At 45.1% G+C, this 23,455-nt stretch overlaps 1 protein-coding gene and 1 long non-coding RNA gene across 9 annotated transcripts in view; one reads left to right on the top strand and one right to left on the bottom strand.

Annotated features, from left to right (window-relative positions):
• The window catches only part of MTMR3 (myotubularin related protein 3), an 87,887-nt gene extending 73,312 nt beyond the window's left edge, over positions 1–14,575 (bottom strand). For 4 of the 8 annotated variants that reach the window (XR_008469181.1, XM_054219765.1, XM_054219773.1 and 1 more), the window contains exon 1: positions 14,419–14,574. The gene's annotated coding sequence lies outside the window, so the exon portion shown is untranslated. Of the gene's footprint in view, positions 1–13,707; positions 13,752–14,418 lie in introns of all 8 variants that reach the window. The other 4 variants (XM_054219767.1, XM_054219766.1, XM_054219774.1 and 1 more) reach the window with 3 other exon arrangements.
• A 3,527-nt stretch (positions 14,576–18,102) lies between these two features.
• On the top strand, positions 18,103–21,743 carry LOC128917004 (uncharacterized). Its single transcript, XR_008469120.1, has 4 exons — positions 18,103–18,548; positions 18,967–19,092; positions 19,450–19,659; positions 20,770–21,743. It is a non-coding gene; the product is annotated as an uncharacterized LOC128917004 (long non-coding RNA).
• Positions 21,744–23,455: the final 1,712 nt, after the last annotated feature.

The raw sequence follows: 23,455 nt of genomic DNA, 5'->3' as shown, positions 1-23,455 counted from the left end.
TATGTACCTCATTTGAAGTTCAACCTATAGATGAAAGCCTTCAAACTTCGACAGAAGTGACTTCTACAAAACAATGAGCTTCACTCAGCAAGAGCAGCATGCTAAGAAAATAAGTGAATAGACGACTACAAAGAGTGATTCAAGTGTCAGTCTCCAGGAGAAGAGCCAGGACAAAGTGCCTTTTGTTTCTACCTTTGAGATCTTGACAAATCAAAAAATAGATTAAGTGTGCTAGCCGACTAGCTTCTACCCCGCAGTGATACACGATCTCATGGAGGAGACCTGCCAATACTCTGAAGTAACTTACACCAGAGCAAACACAGCAATGCATACGTTCTGTTTTCCTTGCAAGATGTTTGAAGTAAATTGTGTCTCTCCAGCTTTACAGTAAGCTGACAGGTAATCATTCTGCTTACAGTCAAGATAAAATAAAACCTCAGAAATATGAGCTAGAGGTCCTAAGTGTATAGGCATTAAACATTAATAACAAAGTGTTTAGTCTTGTTAGAGCCAGGAGGAATATCTGCCTGAATACAGTTACCAATGGAGGCTTTATTACCTCTAGGAACAAGGTCCAAAATATGTACATTTGTGTTTTGCACATTTTTCATTTAACCTTGCTAAGTTCACCAGCATTATTTTTTGCACCTCAGTGACCAAAACAGTTACTGAGTAACTTTCCAGGATGAAGTTTCAGTGTGCTAGTTCTCAGTACTGAAACACATAGTCACCTTAGCATCCACAAATCCTATAACCCACTACCCCGTAACCCACAAGGACTAAGCACATTTTATCTGTGGAAAACACATTTCTCAAGTAACATATCAAATCTTACCACAAATACTAAACAAAACCCAGCAGTTCAACTGTTTCAGTTAACAATTAATAAAATAGTTCAGAGAAAAAGGAATGCATCTGCTTCCACTTCCTGCATAAATCTCGAGTGCCACCCCAGCAGCACCACAGGGACACAGCCCAGTGCCAGAGAGTCAGAGAGCCAAACCCCAGGAGAGCTGCGTGTCTTGCAGGTGACACTTTCAAACCCTGATTGACTGAGATACAGAGCAGCCCCAGGACTTGCACATTTGAGGGATAATTTGAAATCAGCAGTAATGACTACCCTTTCAGCATTTAGGCCTTCCTGTACCAGAAGTTCAGCCCCATGGCCCAGGGTATCCTTGGCTCCAGTCACATGATGGGCAAAGCAGCCCTGTCACTCTGTACCCGTCCTGGACCACAGAACACCAGCAGCACTGCACCAAGAGAAGGCTGTTGAGCAACACCACTTAAGGATAGAGACTGGTTTGCCTACAGCAGCAAGATAAAACAAAAGTTAAATTGCAGATTTCCACCTCAAATCTGTCTGTGAGGAAGGCAGAGTTACTTGCAACAAAGAGTTAAACACTGAAAAGAGGAAAAAGAACCACATTTGAATTGTGATGAGCTTAACTCCCATCCCACCAGTTCAGTATGAGCAACATTTCTGTGAAAACTTTACACCAAGCTACCCCAAAATATTAAGAAAAGGTATAATTCAAGACTACTGTTTTACACGCACACACACAAAAAAATATCTGCTGCTTCTCCCTTTGAAATTTCTGTAAGAATTGAAAGTAGGGCAAACCTAACTAGACAAATTAGAAGATTTATTCCTTACTTCAGAATTGAGACCTTTGGATCCTTTCATTCGACCTACTTCAAGCACTTTTAAGATAATCCATATATCCAGTATACATTACAGCGTTTACCCAGCCTATTACACTTAGATGAGACATTAGTAAGGGCTTTTCCCCACCCCTCCCCAAAAAGAAAGCCTGTAAAATTGACACCAGACACAACACAGAATACATCACTTCCAAGATAAAGCTGAAGTTAGACACTCTTCATCTCAGAAGTAATTGGACAAATCTCCAGGATTTTACAGGCAAAAAACTCACGGGCAGACCAACTCCTAAATCCTAATTTAGAAGTTGAACACCGTACGTAAACAAAACAGAAGAATGAAAGAGGCGTAACAAGAGAGGCACAGCTGTTTGCTACAGGTCACATTTACCTCTTTCTGTTAAAGGAAAAGCCTTACCTGCCCAGTAAGTTTAGAGTGACACATACCTTGGTGTTTAAATAACCGAGATCGAGAGATGTAAGACACAGGTGAATCAGCAGGAGCCAACTCTTTGAACAAATGCAGGTTTTAACAGGATAAATTCCTGTTCTATACTTACAGAGTTCAAAGGTTACAAAAAGCTCTGTGTTGGAGGAACACATCAGCACCAGGCAACAAGCTTTTTATAACATGGCAAAGATGCTCTGGATTCCATTTAGAGGCTGAGCTGTCACTCACCCAGCACCATCTATGGATTCACAGAAGGATTCCCAACTTTCTCTTCCACTTCCTTATAAGCAATAAACTATCAATATGTTGGTTGAACTCTTTACTAGTTCTGGTTAAAATGTTATTAAAAAAATATCAAAATAACTGAGTCATTGGCATGACTTTTGAGGGGTTACAGGTAAAGTGGCTCTTCAGAGGTCAGCTAAGAAGCATCAGGTTCTTAAGTTTCAACCCATCATATTTGTTTCAACATGTACAAACTCTGCTAAGTCAAGTCTTTCAACAATACTTAGCATAAAGTCACCTAGGGGCAAATACAATGGTAAAACCTGACTAATTGCTATTGAAATATGGTGCTATGTTTTCTTTTGCTAACATGATGGATGCTCCGAGTTGTTTTACCACAATCCATCTTCATCCAGCTGAACCGGCCTTCTCTGAACTGGCCTTTAGGTATTTCTTCACCTTTTGCAGCTTAGTTAGCTACAAATAGCGAAGCAGATCTTAAGAACACCAACCCCACACAGTGACCCTATTTTTCCTCCTAAGTTTTCCAGAGTCACAGGAGGCTTGAAGTTCTAGAGAACAGGTGCTACAACACCGGTTTGAAGTTTACTGTTCACCAATTCATGAATGTTCAAAAGCTGACCTTTTCCAGGCAGTAAAATACCCCAGCTGGCTACATCTGCAACTGCACCACAGATGTGCTTCACAGCAACGTCTTCAGACTCCTAAAAATCGTTCCAGCAATAAAACCACTGAGACCAACCCACCTGAACAGACTTGAGTATTCTCTGCACCTGCAAAAGCAGCCACCACGCTCCAAACCCAGTCTGGAAATTCAAACTAGCTCTAGGAATTCTTTAATTGTCTTGGCAAGAGTCAGTATAAAAATTGTGGAGTTTAAGCACATAAATTAGTTTTTGGAGGGATTTTTGGCATTAGGCCTTTCTTTAAACTGTAAGCTTACCTAGGTTCTCCCCAGCCCACCTGCTTAGTGCTAATGTGGTAATTCTTGCACAAAAAACTTACGTCCCTACTTGCCCTTTTCATGCTACAAGTCACTTAAACCCAAGTTCTTTTGACAAAGCATGTTTTAACTTATCACTCCTTGCCTTTGGTAAGTGAAGTCAGTTTAGCTCAACGACAAACATTACTGAATCTGCAGCATATTTTTAGAAAAATTACTTCTTAACCAGTACACTGCTTGGTCTGCTGGGATTGACATATGTCAGCAAGCATTTATGATGCAACTAAAAACTGAATTTTGTTGGAGGAACCAGAAAAAACATTAATAGTTATAGATATTTAGAAATTGAAAGGAAACAAGGTAGATTGAACGATATTGCAATTTTGAGTACAAGAGGCTTAGCCCTGCTAGGTCTCTAATTTGAATGCAAAACAATTTGGGTCTAGGAACAAAAAGTATGCTAGAAGCAGTAAAGCGAGGGCTGGCCAGATAATCCCTACCTCTATGCGAGCAGTGGTCCAGTCTCAGGCAGCTGTACACGCTGCTAAGAGCTTAGAAAGCTGGGCAATAACTTGAAATAGTAACGTTAAAATAAGCTACAGGGCACAGCAGCAAGCAACTTACTCTTTAGGGAGCTGCCAAACTGTTTCCTCCCCAACCAGAGCAAATCAAGTTGTCTTATGCAAGAGGAAAAGTCTTCATACCTTCGTGCTGAATGGGAACGTGGCGGTCTAAGGAATGATGCAATAGCACTATTAATTTTAATAGGACTGCTCTTTGGGTGTGACCCTCAGAAAGGACAGGAGCACCTAAACTTGTATCTTATACAAACAGCTCATTAAAAAACTAGTCTTAAAAAATTAAAGCAAGAAATAGCTCTTATTGTCCTTGTTATACCAATCTTACACTTGTCAAATCAAGAAAAGTCCTTTCATCCTTTGTCCACAGCTCTCCAGGCTGAGTCCTCCACATGAACACCCCACCCATCCGCGCAGAGACAGTAACGAACCACCCACTGCAGGTAAGCACCGTATCAAGCAGGTTTCAAGATTGCTTCCTACTCCAAGTTGATTACAACAGTGGGTTTGGCATTGCTTTTTCCTCTCAGTGAGTTACTAAAGGATTCTCATCCTTAGACCCTTCCACTCTCAGGTTATCGCCAGCCTTTCAAGAGTCCATAGGAAGAAGTTCCTACGTGATAAAAATATTGCAGAGGAGTTAGAATGACCAACCATTGGAAAGCCAGACAGCTCTTAAACCAGCCTACCAGTCAACACTTGAGAAGCAAAAGGTAATTTGCCTGGAGTAATGAGCTAAGTATAGAGCCACCAGGACTAGAGCTCCCCAACTATTTTTGCTTTCTTCCGATGCAAGTGAAACAGCTCGGGAAGAAGCAGGCTTCGGCTGCTGGTGGAATCAGTTACTGAAGCTACTCCAAGCAAAGCAACAGGGATCTGGTGCTTAACATACCACATTCTGCAAAAGCAGCACCAAGAGTAAAGATCAGCATTTTCTAAATCACTGGAGGTTTTTTACGATTCTCAGTTCGTTAGTATACTTCAGCATTTTAGGGAATCCTATTCTATTTCAGAAAACCCCAACAACACACACATCTTGTCTAGTCCTCTCACTAGACCAGCGTTTAGCAGTTACCCTCATCAAGTATCATTTAAAAGCTAAAATTCCAGGTTGACACGAGGAAGACGTTTTGATTCCAGCTACTAAAGCCTGCAGAACTGAAGGGGGAAAAAAGTAACATGGCCGTGACCGGGCATGATGTTACCATTGTGCAGCTATACAAGAAGTTACTATTTTCTGAAATTATCTGTTAATGAATATTTATTTTTATTTTACTTTAACAAGGGTTTATGAGTATTACACAGCTATATATCCACTGTCCCACATGGTCAGATTCTGAAAGAAGGACCTAGCTGTCCCATCACAGTTTTCATGCAAGAAAGTTTCCATACAAATACCCTAATATACAGTTGGAGCACCTGTAGGTATACCGAGTGTACAGGTACCCGATGGATATATTGAAGCTGTAGCCCTTTTTATCACGAACTACAAGTTTTAGGGGAGAAATCTGATCCCCTTACTTATAAGTCTAACTGACCAGATGTTTCCCTCTTGATTTTGCCAGAATACGACCCAGCAACAAAATATGAAAAACTTAGGCATGGATCACCAAAACTGAAAATTTCCATGTGGCTTCTCCCTGCAGTCCCGATTTACTCATCTGTTATGCACAGGGATGCTCTGCAGCAGTGAAGTACACTAACCAAACACCTCCAAATCATGTGATACTCATGCTTGAGTCTGAAGGGATTAAGAGATTCCAGTCCAAAGTAAAAGAAAACAAGCAAGCTATTGTATTCTGCATTAGAAAACAACTATGCCTTGACCATAATCCACTAGCCAAACCTACAAGGAAAGCCTAGCAGACCTCAAGATATTTACCTTGTTTCATCTTCCTTTTTCCTCAGACTTCAGATTTTCCCAAAATGCAAAAAGGTGCATTCTTTTGGAAGTTACTCAAAGAAAGGTTCAGTGAACATAGACAAAGATGATAATTTAATTATAATGGGTATCCAACCAGAATATAAAGCCCTGCTCACAGCAAATTCCTGCTACCAGCAGTGAGAGAAAATTAAGAATCTGAATTCTCAAATGTGCTCATGACTAGTATGGCCACCAATCATCATACAATTAAAGAACAGGAATGCTTAATTTTTAAGATGAACACTTGTTTGATAAGGATTAGTCATTAATTCGATGAAAAGCTTACCCACTCTTAAAAAACATGCACAGAGCTTAGATAGAAAGTAGTAGAAGATCAGCAGGCAGAGGCAATAAACTTGCAAGTTTACATTAAGTACACTTCACTTGCTTTCAGCTTCCATTTATTAAAGGCAAATAATCAAAATAGCCTAGAACTGCAATCTGCTTAGACACTTCAGTCAGGTTTTTTGGATCAAAAGTTTAACAATGCCTACATTACACTAACGTGTTTGTTCTCAGAAGTGAAAAAAGTAAATAAGGAAAACTGAAATAGAATAAAAGCAAAGCTATCGGCTCACAAGACTTAGAAAGAGTGTTTCTACTTTAACCAGACCACAGCAAACTTTCTTTACTACAGAATGAATAGTGTCCTCACATTAATTTTCAAGCAAAGTTGCTCTGTGATATGTCAGGTGAGCTTTCTTCTTGTACCTTCTCATTTGGGATCATCTGTTCTTTGTCAGGAGACAGAAGTATTTTAAAAGTCTAAACTTACACAACCCACAGAACAGTAAAAGTCAGCTTTGATAACAGTAGTTTTGAAAGTGAGAGAAGACACTGAAGGCTGGAGGCAAGTAAAACTGAAGACAGTTTTCAGTCGCAACAAATCCAGAACTAGGTCTGAAAAGGTCTCAAAGCAAACACCCTACACCAAGGATGCAGCAAACAGTATAATTACAAACAGCAGAACTTCACAGCATCTCATTTTATCTCAGGTGTAAGTTTCAATGATAGCAATTACAAGCTTACAGATAGCAATGCAATAAGTAAAGCTTTCACAGGTACACATTTAGCTCAATTAGGGCTACGAGAGATGAAATCAGCCAGCCACAGCAACTAGCTTACTCCCTTTCCTGATCTACTGGCAGAGAAAACAAGGACAGTCAGGCTGTTGGTCCCCTTCTACCAGATAGGAGATTCCAGGGAAATGCTTTCCACCAATTCCAAACCTAGCTGCAACCACTTCCATGAGCAGCTTAGGACTTAAGCTCAGTTTGAAAGCACATAGTGGCAGCCTAAGTGATATGACAGAGCTTAACACTAGATCAACTAGTAGACTGGGTCATTCTAACACCTTCTGTACAACAAAATGGAGGCTTCACTACAAGAGTACTGAAAGTTATCTTACCCATTAACATGGACTGTAAGACGTTAAAGACTCTGGAGACGCAAGCAGTTCCAGTGACAGTAGGTACAAATACTTTTTTCTTAATCTCTCTGGGTGCTCAGTCTTCATTACCATTTCATTAATTCAGTCTTCGGTTTTACTCAACTCTTCAATACTTTCAGCTACATATTCTAGCAACTAAATAACTGAAATCAAAATTCTAGTAGTCTCCCCCTCTCCTATGAGGTGCTAAGCCCTACATGACAGAAAGGCTCAAGGCAAGATCTGGTTTTCCATCTATTTTCTGAAGTCCTGTCACCAGCTGTACAGAACCCTCACAAAAAATAAGAATCCTACTAGCACAGAACAGTCAAACCACCAAGAAACTGAGGAGTCATACTCACAGGACTTGGGAGGCTTGTGATCCACATCACCCCTACATCAAAGGCTGCTGGCAGGGGTGAGCTGGGGAGATAGGAACTGCAACACTCCCTGCAGGCAAGTCCTGCCTTTGCTCCACTCTCCAAGGGTAGTCAGAAAGCCAACCAGGGGCGTCTTGTCTTCACAGGCTGGATTTCAACCTACGCCTTTCAGCACGCAGACAGGCATTTCTGTCCTCTCCCCGCAGTCTCCCCCAGGCACCTCCACCAGCGGTGAAAGCAGTACTGGAGAAAACACTCTCATTCCATCAAGAGCTGCCTTCTCCTGGTTGATATAGGAGGCAAAACCTTCTTTTAAAGGCATAGGGAAAGAGAAACTATTTTTATTTCTTCCTGAAGTTCTGTCCTTTCAGGTAAGACTACAGAATTAATGCTTTGATTATAGCCCTAGTTTATAGTCCCAAAGCAGCAAGTGAGGCCCACAAAAAGGCAACAGAAAACTGTTCTAACAGTGTTTCTATAAATAATGTCTATACCAGTGCATAAATCTCTGGTATTAGAAAGAAAAACTACAAAAACTTAACTACAGCAATACAGTGGTCTTCCTACACACATTCAACTTGAAGTGCACTACTTCCTCCCATACCAACTATATACTCTAGGAACTAAACCTTGCAGAGGACCAGAACAGCCAAAAATACTTAGAGACTATTAGCCTTTTATGCAAAAGAGACCTCTTCCTCCAGACAGGCACCCCAGCTAGAGATCCCTATTTCAAGCTATTTAGTTTTCAGAAGTCTCAGTTAAAGCACGATGTATATTTTTTCACTGTTTTTTCCCAGATGAAAACCTTTCCAGGCTCTTAAAATAGCATAAGAAAGACCACAAACAAGAAAGCCTTTAGTAGAAAAGTCTTATCCATGGGGATAGTGTACTCACAGCATGGGAGAACCACACACAGGTAGTAGTTACTTTGCCAATGTTGTTTCCTTGGAAAGTAGGAAGCTACGGTTAAAATGAAAAGCATTTTCCATTTCTTTTTCCCAGTAAGGACTAAAAACGTATGACCTGAGAGGGTAGACCTTGCACATCTGTTAGAGACAGCACCAGTAAAGAACAACTTCAGTTCTGAAATTAAACCTATACTAAAACCCCAGCTCCAGACATCCAGCATTCCCTGAATATGTTCAGCCTGGAGTTTACTAGCTGCCTGCAGCTGTAGATCCATGCACCTGCAGAACTGCCCCAGCTCAAGAAACCAAGTACCTGAATCCTGCTTCTACCTAACAGGATGCAGTAGGTGTGCTGATCAGCCCAGGCCTTCTCAGGGACCTGATCCAGCAGGCAGAAAAGTATATTTAAATTGATTGTTCCTGTAACCAAGTTATAATCGCAACTTCTTATTTTTAAGTTCTGCCAGAAGATAAAAAAAAAAAGACAGTACTGTAAGAGCTTTAACATTCATGTGCCTGCCCATGAAGCAGAACAGCTTTCTAGCTCTCTGCACACTGGAGGCTTCCACTTACTGTCCCCAGAAGCAGACGCCAGCCATCACACTAGAGGAGATATTGTGGAGAAGCACTATCCAACCCTGCAGAAAATGCAGGAGTGATTGGACTAAAATCAAATGGAGGGGACCATAGAACATACAGCTTGAAATTAATACATACAATAGTAAGGAAGAAGACAGAATTAAAAAACGTCAAAGCTCAAGTATCAGAACACAAGTCTTTCCTACATGGATATTCACTGTTTCTAGGCCCTGTTGAGGAAGTTCAGAGGCCTGTGGCAGCCTGCCTTGCTGTCCAGTCTCAAGTTCAAACACTTGAACATTCCCTGTTACAGCTCTCACTATATGAGCAGATCCCAGCCAGGGTGGTGGGCTGTTCCAACCGCCCTTCCAAACACCCAGCTCTTCCTAAGGAGCCAAGAACTGGCACCAAGTTTCTGTTTTCACTCTAGCTTCAAGCTAATTCCACAGGTGACAGGATAATTTTCCGCCCTAAGCTCAGCCCTCGCTGCTAGCACTAGTTCTAATTCTTCACAAGATAGATGATAGCTAAAAACCCTGAAGTTGAGCACTACCATGCTATTCACACACCAGAGAATAATTCAATGAAGAACTGATGTCACAAAAGTCAGTAAAAGCATCGGCTAGATCAGCATCTCAGATGAAAGCCGTCAACAGCATAACCAACTTCATTTTCATCGTGGCTAGTCGGTCCATCACAATGAACACTGAAAACAAGTGAGATGTGCTGAGTGAGGCAAAAGACAGCTTGCTTTGCATTCTCTAAGGCTTGGTTTCTTTGATGCTCTGTCCACTTTCAACTAACACTAAACTGCAAAATTATATTTTAAAGTATTTGCAATTCAATATTTTTGTTTTCAAGTCTCTAAAAAAGGGGTTTAATACTAAAGGTCTAGCAGCATGTGTTACTGAGGACACTATTTAAGCTATCAGTTCATTACTGGCATGACTGGTACGTAGTATGACAGCCTGCCCCCAAGCCATCCTATCGATGACACTTTACGGCTTTTCACTTCAGTCCTAGTCAAGAGGAAGAACAAGAAACTAATTTCTCTAAAATTAAGTACCACTAGATTCTTATTCAAAGGATTAACTTTTTCAAAAGCAGTAATACTTCAGTACAGCAGCTTGTACAAGTTTAGCTGCAATATCACAAAGGCCATCCAGCTTCAAGTCTTCTGAAATCCAACTCTCCTACAGAAGGAGAAGAATTACCTATTTAGGCAGTCTTGTGCAGAGTTTTGATTGGGTTTTTTTCCCCCCCTTATCACAGTTTGGAAGGGTTCCACCAGCTACATGATAGCTATTACAATGTCATTAGTTGCCTCACTCATGCATATATACACAGGCACACAAACTTCAGAAAAACTTCAAACTGGATCATACTAAGCTTACTTTGTTGCAACCATTTTCAGCATTAGCACCCACAAGCACCAACGCCTCCAAAGGGTTCAGTTGCCCCCACAGTAAGACCTACAGAACATACTTCCAGTTAACAGCTTAGCCTGTTAAGTCACATTCATGCATCGAACAAACTGCTGCTTTCTACACTTTAGATTCTCAGTCAGAGATGTTTCAGACAACGAACCAAAGCTAGGTATCTACTGTATACAGCAGCTGATACCTAGCAATAGCAGCAAAAAAATACAGTTGCAATAGGAACTGTATTTTAAGTTAAACCCGTGAAAACAGTGCTTTCTGATGGACATCAGTGGCTCCAGAAATAGCTTCTCCATTTCAAATAACATTCCAGAAAGCCTTCTTTGCTCTTCCTCCCCAGCTCAGTCTGCGTGGTGTGGAGCTGCAGTTCAAGCTTCGCTTCTAGGCACACACTGCTACTTACTGAAGGTGAACAGAGCCCCTCTAGCTCAGAGAAACACAATTCAGACGCTTCATAACAGGTTAAAGGTGAAAGACACCACTAGTTTCAACAAGGTAACACCACATTTCTTCCCTGCTACTACAGGCTGTTCTTTCCTCTCGTTCTGATCAGGAGAGACCAACTTGAGGCCTTCCTTATGAGATAAAACATTTACCGCCCAGAATCACTACAGCCAGTTGGTGTTCACCTCCTTTACACCACTACCAGAGACTATTAAACAAATGAGGGGAAGAACTGGTCTGGGCTACTCATGCTCTCACTTACAATGAGATTTCTATGATATCAGGCACATTCTGTCAGTCCTTCTCAACTGTACGCACCAAAGCAAGGGAACAAAATCTTGTCTGTTTCTGTTAACTGCACTCAAAATATGTAGCGTTGACACCAAACGATGCTGTAGTTTGTGTCGGCCGCTTGTGGAATGGACAAAGGCCACAAGAAGGTAGGATACATGCAAATCAGTACACCAGCCTGGCTGCAGCAATCCTGCACCATTCAGCAGTAATGCAGCCAAGGCAGAAGTTGTAACGCACCAGGAACTGAGAACTTCATATCTTTATGGGACACAGCAAGCCTCAGTAAGAAGTCAGTATTTCGAGTTTCGCATTAGTACTAACTTCACTTTTAGGTCTTTCATGCAAGCCACTCAATCACCCTGAAATTTTGAAGCACCACAAAGATAAAGAAATAGTTATCTTTTAAACAATCCATTTAATTCACAAGAACTACAGCATGAATTGAGTGCTAGGCATGTTCCTAAAGTTTTCCTGACAGCACTGGAAAGTTACGGCATCAATATCTAGAAGAAGGGTAGAATTACGAATCATGAAGCTCATTTCTCAGAGTTAAAACCCATATATGATCTACCAGGCACGTCCTTACACCACAAGCTACTCAAGCTAGAGACAAATGCAGAACAGTTGCACATTATGGCTTAGATAATTTAGTACTTAGAAGGTTATTTTGAAAGAAGCATAACCTATATTACTGTAATTCAGCCAATGAAAGCAGCTATGAAACACGTGCATGTTTAAGTATCTAGACTTTTCATTCTAGTTTACAATATTTGACAAGCACTAATGCGCTATTTGGAGCCACACGCTCTGGAAGACACCACCAATACCAAGTAGAAGAGACCTATCTCATTATATCCAGTTCCACACCCCAGTAGGAAGCTACCAGAGTGGGAACAGCCATCACATCCCTTTGACCTCTGCAGGTGAAAAGATCTCAAACTTTGTGCTGGATGCTAATCTAGTTTGTCCAATTCACTCCATGGAGACAATCCCTTCTTCCTCGCTACAGCAGACTTTTCAGGCTTCTGCCCATTACTCCAACAGCCTAACAATCCCCTTCTCCTTAAGTTAGTCCTCTTTTACAGGTTAATTGTCAGCAAAGCACTGCATAGCTGTGTTCTTCCTACTCTTGAAAGGCTGACAACATAATTCTCTCCACCATCCTGGGCTGCATGTAGGTGGAATGAGATCTGAGACAAAACAGCGTATCCTCTTATCTTCAGAAGCTTGGGCATGCTCCATTCCCATCTCTATCTGTAGATGATCATTTTTAAAAAAAAAAAAAAAAGACAGACCTTGTCAAGTTGACCTATTCCACCTACTTGGTATCGCTTGTGGGTTGCATAGCACATTACTTAAGCAGGCTAACACTGATACTTCAATAATTTCTCGTGCAGACAGCTATTGTAATGGATATTAAAAGTATCCTAGATAGGTATGTATAACACTGCCAGCAAGAGAAATAAGCTTGGTTCTCAATTTATCACTCCTATAATTTGAAGTAGGGCAAGAGTAACTTTTAGTGCATTCACTCAAAAAACCTACCAGGGCTCAATGTTACTGTTTCTGCACATTTGCCCCTCCCCGAACTCCAACGCAGGCACAGCTCTGGAGAACAACAACACTTGTCAGTGAAACATTTTAGAATCCCATGCCCCACCTTTACTTATCTGCAGAAAGTTTCAACACTTACGGTTCACAGTATTTCCTGTCCTATGAAAGAAAGCAATTTTTCTATCTTCCAAAACCACTGTGATCAGTAACAGCTGAAGCAATGCAGATATCAGATGTCAGCCTCCTCCCCTCAAGCTATCTACAAGCACTCCTTCAGAAAAATTCCTTCACCTCCACCAAAAAAGCTAATTTTCAAATACTACAGCACGTGCTTTAATAACAGACAAAAGGCACCTCACTATCTAAAGCTCAGAACATGACAGGTACAACAAGAAACCTGCCATGGTTCCTTCGTCTCACCACCACCCCTTCCCAATGCACTCACCTAAGCATTTAAATATGCCTCTATATTCACCAGAAAGCCAAGCTGTGCCTCTACACTCAGCGCTACCTGACATGATTCACCAGACAAGCTCTCTTCTTCTAAAATAAAGCCTCATTGCACATGGTTACACGGGCTCATCACACACGAAAACAAGCAGGTGAAGCACACAGGAAAGTGCCTATCAGACCCGAGGTCTGCAAGAGTTAGAAGCTCACACCCAGCCTTCTCCCCAGTGAGAGAGGTGTGCATGAAAATTAAAAAAAGCAGTTTACTGTACAGAGAGATGTCAAGGAACACGAGGCCTCATCTGCTGATAAAACAACATTCCCTAAAATAATGAACAGAAGAGGGAACAACTCCAATGCAAGAACTTAAACTCCATGTCAGGGCAAACAGGACAGGACCAGACAGTGCAAGCCACTACTTACCAGAGAAGGGCAACATCTGCTCAGACACCATCAAAAGAACAGGACTGTTAAGAGGAACATGGGGAAGAGGCACATTTAAAGCCCCCAAACGATGTAAATAAAAAGCCTTAACAAGCCCCACTTCTGGGGGGAAGGGGAATTTTGGCCCCATGCACAAGGGCAGCTGAACGCAAGTGACGCCCGGGCCAAAGCCCCAGGAGAAGCCGAGCAGGGCACGGCTGCTGCCAGCGGCATGAGGTGATCCCCCGGCGGGGCTGTACGGGCAGCAAGGAGCCAGCCACCGCCGCGGGCCGGCCGGCCGGCGCCAGGCGAGGCCCCCAGGGCAGGGACCCCGGCCAGGCGGGGAGCCCACCTTCCCCCGGCCGCTCCGCCCGAGCCCCGAGGCGCAGGGACGCGCCGTCTCCCCGCGGCAGGCCCACGGCATCCCCGCCCGCCCGGGGAGGAGGCCGCGGTGCCGGGCGAGCGCCTCAGCCCGCCGCCGCCTCCTCCTCCTCCCGCGCCGAGCAGAGCAGAAGGAGCAGGCGCCGGGTCGCCGCCGCTGCCCCTCACCCCGCGGGCCGAGGGGGCGTGCCGGGCCGCGGCCCCGCAGCTGACAGCCCGGCCGCCCTCCTTCAGGCCCCGGCCCGGCAGGCCGGCCCACCGCCACCACCACCCCCCCCCGCCTCGCAAGACGCCGAGGGCCAGCCCGGCCGCCCCCCGCCGGCTCCTTACCGCGGGGCAGGGCATGGCGCGGAGCCCCCACACCCCCTCCCGGGGCGCGGCCTCCTGCCTGGGGCCGGGGTCGCTGGGCTCCGGGCTGCCACCGCCGCCTCTCACAGCCACAACAACATGGCGGCCGCACGGGACGCAGGCACAGCGGAGCCGGGCGCGCTCCCGACACCTCCTCCCCCCGCCTCCTACCGCGGGGCGGGGCCGGGCGCGCGCCGTTCCCGCCCTCCGCGGCCGCCCTGAGGGGGAGCCGCCGTCGGTCTCCTGAGGGCTCCCCGTGCCCTCAGCAGCCGGAGCCGCCACCATCCCCATCGCCCAGCAGCTGCTCCCCTTCAGCAGATGAAGCTGACTTGCCCCTTCCTCGGTTTATAACGCCGAGGGCGGAGGGGAGCTCCGCCCGACCCTCGGCAGCCTAGTGAGGCGGGAGGTGCGGTGGTCTCAGGAGAAGGTTTTGTGGCCGCCTGGGCCAAGCTGTGAGGCAGGTGAGGGGTGGAGGCGGGCTGGGGTTGGGTGCTGAGGGGAGCTGCGGGAGCCGAGGAGCTCTGCCCCACAGCGTCCTCCAGCAGCGGGGCCTGCAGCCCTGGGATCCTCCTTAGGAGTCCTCCAAAGGCCATGTGTCCCTTGGAGAAGCACCCTGTCGGACTATAAAAGCCGCTCTTGAGCACAAGGCCTTCTGCCCGATGCTTTTCCTCCTTTGCTTTTGTGACATTCAGCTCAGCTGTAGGAACATGTGTGGCCCCCTGCCATCAGTCGATGCACCGTCCAAGCCACCCCGAGCAGCCCGCAGCTCCTAGAGCATGAGGTAATGGAGAGCAGGGAGCCAACACAAGGCACAAGAGCCAAAAAATACATGGAAATTGAGACACAAGTGATAAAGCAAGAGGGATATGAGCGTTAAGCAACAGAAGGGGACAAGAAAAAATGGCAGCAGTGTCAGAGGTAGCAGGGTATGGCTGGCAGGAAGCGTTGCAGTTTCCAAAATGAAGCTTTAACTAAGCCTTGTGCAATGGAGTTCCTTTTCAGCAGCAAGATTTATATCTGGGTTTTGTTGCAAATGTGATGGATCATTAATGCTTTATTTCTATACATATCTTTAATTTACAATGCCGTATGTAGGTCAGGTTGTACTTTTGAGAGCTATTTCCACCTGCTCCTCATGTTTGCCTTGATCTGAAATGAAATGCTTGCAAGTAACTACAAAATGCACTCCTAAATTATCCACAGGACTCTCCCTCTGAGTCCAAGACTAGTCATTGTAACAGATGGACTTCAGTCTGTCATTAAGTCATATTTAAGCTAGAAGTAGCATTAATGTTCAGAGAGAACAATACAAAATACAGGATCCCATCTCTTTAAACTCAGATATAAGCCACGCAGTGAGTTGTTTTCTAGTTTCGCTCCCTTGGTCAGGGACAGTAAACATTTGAAAGGAAGTTAATCAGCCCCTCTAAAGGGTTTTTTTCCAACAACAAGCCATCATCTGAATGCAAATGTGATCTGAATGTCAATATGTACCTTCAGAGGAACTTTGGAAGAAATACAGGTAACTGAAGGGAAAAACAGGATTCCTGGCCTGTTTATACCCGAAAGCAATGAAAAAATGTTCAGCCGGTCTAGCTGTATCTGAAAAGGATATGTGTTGACAACATTAGGAGGCAGAATTTGAATTTTGAAAGTTGCCTGTTAAATGGTTGCCTTTTGCAGTATGCCTGGACGGAGATCAAATGTGACCTACTTCAGGAAGCTGAATCCTGGAGACCCGGGGCTTTTGTAGAGCTGAACCTGCTGGTTGCTCCTTCTGTTTTTTAAAGAGGGGGAGCTAGCTGGAGTGCCATCACTGTAACAGGGAAAGCTGGGCACTTCCACCTGCTTCTTTCAGTGACACAAATTGTCATCTTTGGCATTATCTTTACCGATACGGTTAAACACATCGCATGGAGACTCCATGTCTTATGTTCGGAGTCTCTCCATGTCTTGTGTTCCAATGTATTTTCTAATAAATATTATGTATGGCCCTATCTTAAATGACTTTTGCCTCTATTTTCTATGATGACTGGGGCAAAAGATGGTAGCTAATGAGTATTATTTTATGGAAATGGAAATTACTGTACCCAAAGGGAGAACAAGGCCTGTGAGAAGCTGACGCACAGCTCAGGGAACAAGATGTTCCCAAGCCCATGGTTTTGAGGGACCTGGAACGTATCCTCACTCATCCAGTACAAAGTTTTTAATTTGTCAGGCTGAGGGTGGTAATAAATTACTGAGGAACTACCGAAGCACTATGTGCTTTTAAGCAGGAGGAAGAAAAGCAATCCAGTCACTTAGACACCTGTTAGTCTGACCTCAAGAACATTAAAAGGTTAGAAAAAAATGTAAAGGAAAAAGTAGTTAGGGACAGACAAGTAAGTGGAAAATAAAGGAAAACACGACGTAGCTTTACTAAAGATAGATGGCATTTAACTAAGACTATACCTTTGATAATTTTTTTCTAATCAATGGATACACAATGGATTTAATCTAACTGGATTTAAATATTAAATATTAGATAGTACTAATTAGATAAATATTAGATAGTACTACTTTTGCCAGATGGCAAAAGTACAGTTTATCTGGGGAGCTATTGGTAGGTAAGAGGCAAGCTACAGACATGACAATAGCTTGGGTGGAAAAGCAGACTGTGAGGATTCCTTTAAGAACTGACTTGGAGACTACCAGCAGGTTGAAAATTTGATTCAATAAATGAATGGAGAGCAGATCCATGAAAAAATAGCTACATGGAAAAGGCAGGGAAGTCACCTCAAATATACACCACCTGTGAGCGCGCGGGGAGCGCAAAGGGAAGAGAGATCAGGGAGTGGCTGAACTCCAGTGCTCTCCCTAAACAGCGTCGCTCACTGCCCCTCTCAGAGACAGAGCGCTGGGCCACAGGGACCACCAGGCTGGCCCAGCGAGGCATGTTTTCTGTTCTTTTGGTCTTGCACAATATTTTTCAGTCAGTCCTTGGAACAAAAGTTAGGAGTGAGGTGATGGCATTTGCTGATGGCACAAAGTTGGGAGGCACCAGCACTACAGAGGGAATATCTGTATCTGGAAGAGTTGGATAATATTGAGTGCTGGCACATTGGAAATGGGATGAAATTTAATAGTGGAAAGTACAAGGTCATGCACTTGGGACTTACTAACAAGAATCTCTGCTGCAAGCTGGGAGCTCATCAGATGGAAATGACAGAAGAAGAGAAAAATCTGGGTGTATTTGTTGATCTCAAGATGACAGAACTCCCAATATGAAGCAGCTCTGATGAAAAGCATACATCAACTGAGATATTTCCAGGAGAAGGGGAAAATGTTAACACCATTATACAAAGCTCCACTGCAGCCTTCTCTGCAATTATGCATGCAGCTCGGGTCACTTTTAATCAAGGGGCACAAGCTTAAAATGTGACTGGAGAATAATTACAGGGTAATCCTGATTTTTTCATAGGTAAGGATCTTGAAATAATTTGTTTAGCGAAAAACCTGAATGCTGAGAAGAGATACTGTCGTTCTCTATGAAACTTCAGGGAGTAAACACAGAAGTAAACACATCTCCCTTAAGAGCAAGGGTGATGTTAGTGTAAGAGCAAACAAGTATCCGATGGCCTTGAAAAGTCTGGGCTGAAACATGAGAACACCAGAGCTTCCAACAGCGCAAGTCCTGAGGCTCTGGGTCATCCTTCCCAGGGCCGCCTTACCCTGATGCAGTTGCCACCAAGAGCTGAGAACTGACCCTTAAGACCCAACAAGTCCTTTCCGAACCTCTCTTACTGTCTGAGAAACAGCCAGTGAGTTACTAGTTGGCTTCTTGTGGGAAAAAAAATAAAAAGAGATACCCGATGTGAAAAGATATTCTTTGGGCTGCAGTTGCAACCCAAATGTCATTTGAGTTTTTGGCTTTGTTCAGTAAGGGTGCATTTAAAATCTGCGCGGGATCGTGGTGGAGGCTGACAGCATCCAGTTCTGGATCATCCCAGCCTGGTCCCTCAGATCACAACCCACAGAGGCTGGCTCTTGTGCCTATCCTGTACGGGAGATGCAATTCTCAAGCGATCTTGCACCTGGGACAGCAAGAAATGGCAAAACCAAACGTGTGCCAGGTACTTTCCTGCCCATTACCATCCAGTAACCTTAAATACGCTTCACTCTTGTGATCCAAACGGCCAAACTCAGACTCTGCAGGCTGTTTCTGTTATGATGAAAAGCTGATGGTATGGTCAGATACGTCTTAAAAAAACACAAACACACCAAGTCCTGATTCTGTAAGAACAGTCAGATCGTGAAACACAGGGTAGTTTCCTTTCTCAGGACTCCAAACTTTGGCCAGTTTTCTTCTCAAAAGCAGCTCTCTTCATCCTTCCTCTCCCAATTTGTTTCTTTTTTCGTCTTTCGCCTTACCTTAATGTTTTACTAGTTTTACTCCCTGGTACCTTTTTTTTTTAACAAATGCCTGAACAGAATGCTGTGCTCTGACCCATCTCTGACCACGTTATTTATCCTGTGTTCCTCTTTGTGTAGGTGCATCCATTCTTTCTGCTTCCACCAAACAAGCCGTTATTTCATCGTTCCTGTAATCCAAATGGCAGGCGGTGAGGACATCAGGGTCGGCATAGCGTGAGGCCACCCCTGATTAAAATACGCCAGGTGAGAGGCACCCACTCTGTCAGTCATCCCGGATGCTCTGACTCACTCCCTCGAGAAGTAGATGAATAATTTGAAAATAATGAGATTTTTATTACATACATATAAATTTTGTCAGAACATTTTCCAACAGTCTCGTTTTAGGATTTCTTTTTTTTGTCTTGTAATAACCCTGGTTTAAAACAAGATGTGCTATTAGTGACACTTTGCTGAAGGGAAGCTAGCACAATGCCTTGGCTGCAGCTGTACATCAAGATGATTATTACAGGACTGATCAGATACTAAGTTGGGGGGGACTCTGAAAACTTCGGTGGAACAGCTACGGCATTTTTGAGCAAATACTGAAAACGGTGTTTCCAGGAAGGAGCACAGCCGCCTGAGCCTGGCTCTGCAAGGACGTGAGAGCTGGTTGGGACGTGAGAACCCAGTTCCGTCCAGCACTCGGCTGGAGTCACGCTACGCCCGGCAGTGATGGCAGCGCAGCACCTCACTATAGAGCTTCTGTGGAACAGACTAGCCCAGCTTGGGTTCCCGAGCACAGATATGCCAGCAGTTCAGTGTAGGCAGAATGTAAGTCTTGTTTTATGTCTGCTTATATTATTTTCTTATACTTAAAAAGGCTAATAATACATATTGTTTGCCCAGTGAGCTAAAAGTAGTAAAATGTTCAAAGTATTTTATACTGAACATGTCTTTTCTTTGGAAAAGTTAACTGACACAACTTTAAGCTGTCGTGTGCTATGTTGCTACAACAATGCTGCCTGAAAAATGCTTTTAATAATAAAGCACACTTATTTTTCTTAATAAGCACACTTAAGATCCTTCCTCCAGAAGCTGGATAGTCGTTATTATCCTATCATATAAAAGAGAAACACACGGCAGCGAGAGGCTAAGAAGCTGTCTGATCAGAGGAGCTGCTTCAAGTATCATTAGAAGATGATATTATTTTAACTGGTTATCTTAAGTGATAATTCTTTGCTGTAGAAATATGCTGGTAACCCACTGAGGACTGTGCCCGCTGTGGCGCAAAGAGGAGGGAGTTCCCACCCACAGGAACTTGCGCCATTAAAGCTTTCAGAAGTTGGGCAACTCCTTCGTGCCACTGGCCAGGCGAATGCTGAACCTGCAGCCTCTCGGAGGAAGAGGGAACTGGCATTCTACCCGTACGCTGACACAATGCCGAGCAGAGACTGAACTAGAATTATGTTGGGCCACGCCTGGTGTCTTTGGATAAACAATATCCAATGATGAGACTTTATGCTAAGAATATACTTAGCGGGGGTTAATGGGAGAGCGATGGAAAATTGAAAAAATAGTTAGTAAATTATTGTAGGATCCTTCAGGTCACCAGCTTAAGGATCACGTCTCTGTGACTATCAAGAACATGCTGTGGAAGGCTTACAACTGCCACTAGTCCTTGATAAGCTAATGTATATATCAAGATAAAACGTAAAAAAGGAAAAAGTAGAGCTGGGTTGAAAAATTGCAAAGGCTAGGGCTATACCGATTCATCATTATTACTGTAATTGCATTTCAGCTGCTTAGAAACTGTAATGGCCAATTTCCACAACTTTGCAATTTAGTACTATGCCTATGTCTTTTTTTTCAGATTGCACTGACATTTTCCTCTGGTCGTTCCATAACTCTTTCATTTTATTTCTATTTTTTAAATGTGTTTAGAAGTGACGGTCCTTCAGGGTTTCCTGCACCCTCAGACCTGAGCTGTCTCTAAGCCCTCAGTGATGTCCTTTTGGGAAGGAAGAGGGGACGGGAGGTGTGCCTTGCCTGCTCTGCGTGCGGGGAAGAAGGTCACTTGGCCCAGTAACCCTGAGACTGCTGTGCTAGGAGGAGGAAACCAGCGGCCTTCCGTGACTGCACAGAAGGGAGGCAGATATTCTACCCGGCCCCCAGGCTGCCATTTGGGATTTTGAGGCGGAATGTGAGAAAATGCAGGAGATGTGAGAACCTTGGTGATGTTCAGGAAACAAGAGTGCCCAGTTGCAGCGTTCGTGACAGACCGACAAAGAAAAAAAACTGACCTCCAACGGCACATTCCTGGCATGGCTCCAGCGTTTCAATCCTCCTTTTGCTGCTTTTTGTGCTGCTTGAAATGAAAAGGCTGCTTTTGTGTCTTATCGCTAGCCGAGTCAGGAGTGTCCTTACCTCACAAACAGCGTCCCGGAGATTATTGGTGTGGATCTGTCAAAACACTGACAGCGCTACCAGGATCAGGGCACTCTTCCCAGCCTTGGACTTGTGACATCCGATAGCCTGCACGGCCACATTCAGCACTGAACAACTTCCTCCCGCCCATGAATCAGACCAAAGAAGGATCCTTTTAATAAAAGCACATTTTCCAAAAGCTTTTGGCTGGAGAAGTTCTCCACTTCGGAGCTCTGCTTGCCCAGTAACTTCAGGTGGCTCTGGATCAAACCTGGAGAGCGTGATTTTCCGGCAGAGCTCAGCAGGCTGCCAGCTGCTTTTAATGCTTTGGCTTCTCTGTGCGAGAGGGGCCGGCAGTGACCCTGCACGGCTGGGATTGGCAAGCCGGGATTTGCGTTAGGATTTCAGAACTGACTTTTACTGTCATGAAGCGTTAAAGGTCTCTGGCATGTTGTACACAGGTGAACGGATGCGCTTTTTGGTTGCCAGATTAAATTTAACTTGTATGAATAATGCGTATACGTATAATTATCTACCTCGGTTATACATACATAGTTAATATCACCAATATTTTGGGCAGAGGCTCCACTAGTTCACAGTGCTTTAGGAAATCAAATCTGTAATGCACAATTGGTAAGGTAACAAAAAAAACCCAACAAAACAAACACAAAAAGAGAAACAGTGCTTCAAAACAGCTCGCTGAGAGCTTTGAAGCCCACTGAGGCACTTGCAGTCTCACCACCGCTCCTCTGGGGGAAGGTTGGCAGAGGAGAGGAGATAAGAAGGCACCTTTCCGAGGGAACGGTGCTTCAGCTGCCAAATGTCATCCTCCGCTAAACAATCGGAGCAACCCTCGGATCTGTCATCGCTACTGGAGTTTTGTTCCAGCTGGTCATTTTGCACAGCCTATTGGTGCTGGGGCTCCAGCCTGAGGGACTGACTTGAGCAGTGGCGTTTGAGAAATAGAAATACTAAATGATTAATTTTAAAATGAGCAATTCAAAAGGTATGGCAAAAGAATGGTGAAAATGGCAGGGTCCAGACAACCTGTTCTAACACTTAAAGTGCAGATCATTAGTGTAATGAGTGCTGCCCTCCTGCTCCGGACAGCATGCCAGCAGCCAGCAAGGGAACGTTGGCCAGGGCTGTGCCACGAGGGGCACAGCCAGCCCTCGGCCTCCCCTGTGCAGCTGCTGATCCCTTGGGTGTGTGGCCGACTCCCCGCTCCCCTCCCACAGCTGGAAACTCCAACTATCCACCATCTGGGAGGGCTGGATATTGGGACTGGGAACCTCATTACAGCCCCGTTCCTCATTAGCCATGTGGCAAAGGGCATGGCGGGGTTCTGGTTTAGGCTACTTAGAATCACAGAATGGTCTGGGTTGGAAGGGACCTTGAAGATCATCTCATTCCAAGCCCCCTGCCCCTGGGCAGGGACACCTCCCACCAGCCCAGGTTGCTCCAAGCCCCGGCCAACCTGGCCTTGAACCCCTCCAGGGATGGGGCAGCCACAGCTTCTCTGGGCAACCTGCGCCAGGGGCTCACCCCCCTCACAGCCAAGAATTGCTTCCTCACATCTCATCTCAATCTCCCCTCTCCCAGTGCAAAACCATTCCCTGTGATCCTGTGGCTCCCCTCCCTGCTCCAGAGTCCCTCCCCAGCTTTCCCGGAGCCCCTTCAGGTACTGAAAGGCCACAGTAAGGTCTCCCCGGAGCCTTCTCTTCTCCGGGCTGAACCCCCCCAGCTCTCTCAGCCTGTCCTCCCAGCAGAGGGGCTCCAGCCCTCCCAGCAGCTCCGGGGCCTCCTCTGGCCCCGCTCCAACAGCTCCGTGTCCTTCTGCTGTTGGTGCCCCAGCGCTGGAGGCAGCACTGCAGGGGGGTCTCACAGAGCGGAGCAGAGGGGCAGAATCCCCCCCTCGCCCTGCTGCCCACGCTGCTGGGGATGCAGCCCGGGCTGCGGGGGGTTTCTGGGCTGCCAGCGCACGTTGCCGGGGCGTGTGGAGCTTCTCACCCCCAACACCCCCGCGTCCTTCTCCTCAGGGCTGCTCTCCAGCCACCCTCCGCCCAGCCTGCGTTTGGGATTCACCACCTACACCCCGGCTCTGCCTCAGGTGTCGGCGATGGGAGCCCAGGCCCTTCGGAGCCCCCCACCACTGCAGGCCATCGCTCCACGTCCCCGTCCCCCGGCTCGCCCTGGCCGCCCA

Source organism: Rissa tridactyla, chromosome 13 (assembly GCF_028500815.1).
Source record: "Rissa tridactyla isolate bRisTri1 chromosome 13, bRisTri1.patW.cur.20221130, whole genome shotgun sequence".
In the NCBI taxonomy this organism is placed as follows: Eukaryota; Metazoa; Chordata; class Aves; order Charadriiformes; family Laridae; genus Rissa; species Rissa tridactyla.
Note: the sequence above shows the minus strand (reverse complement) of the source record. Positions and strands in the feature narration are given on the sequence as shown.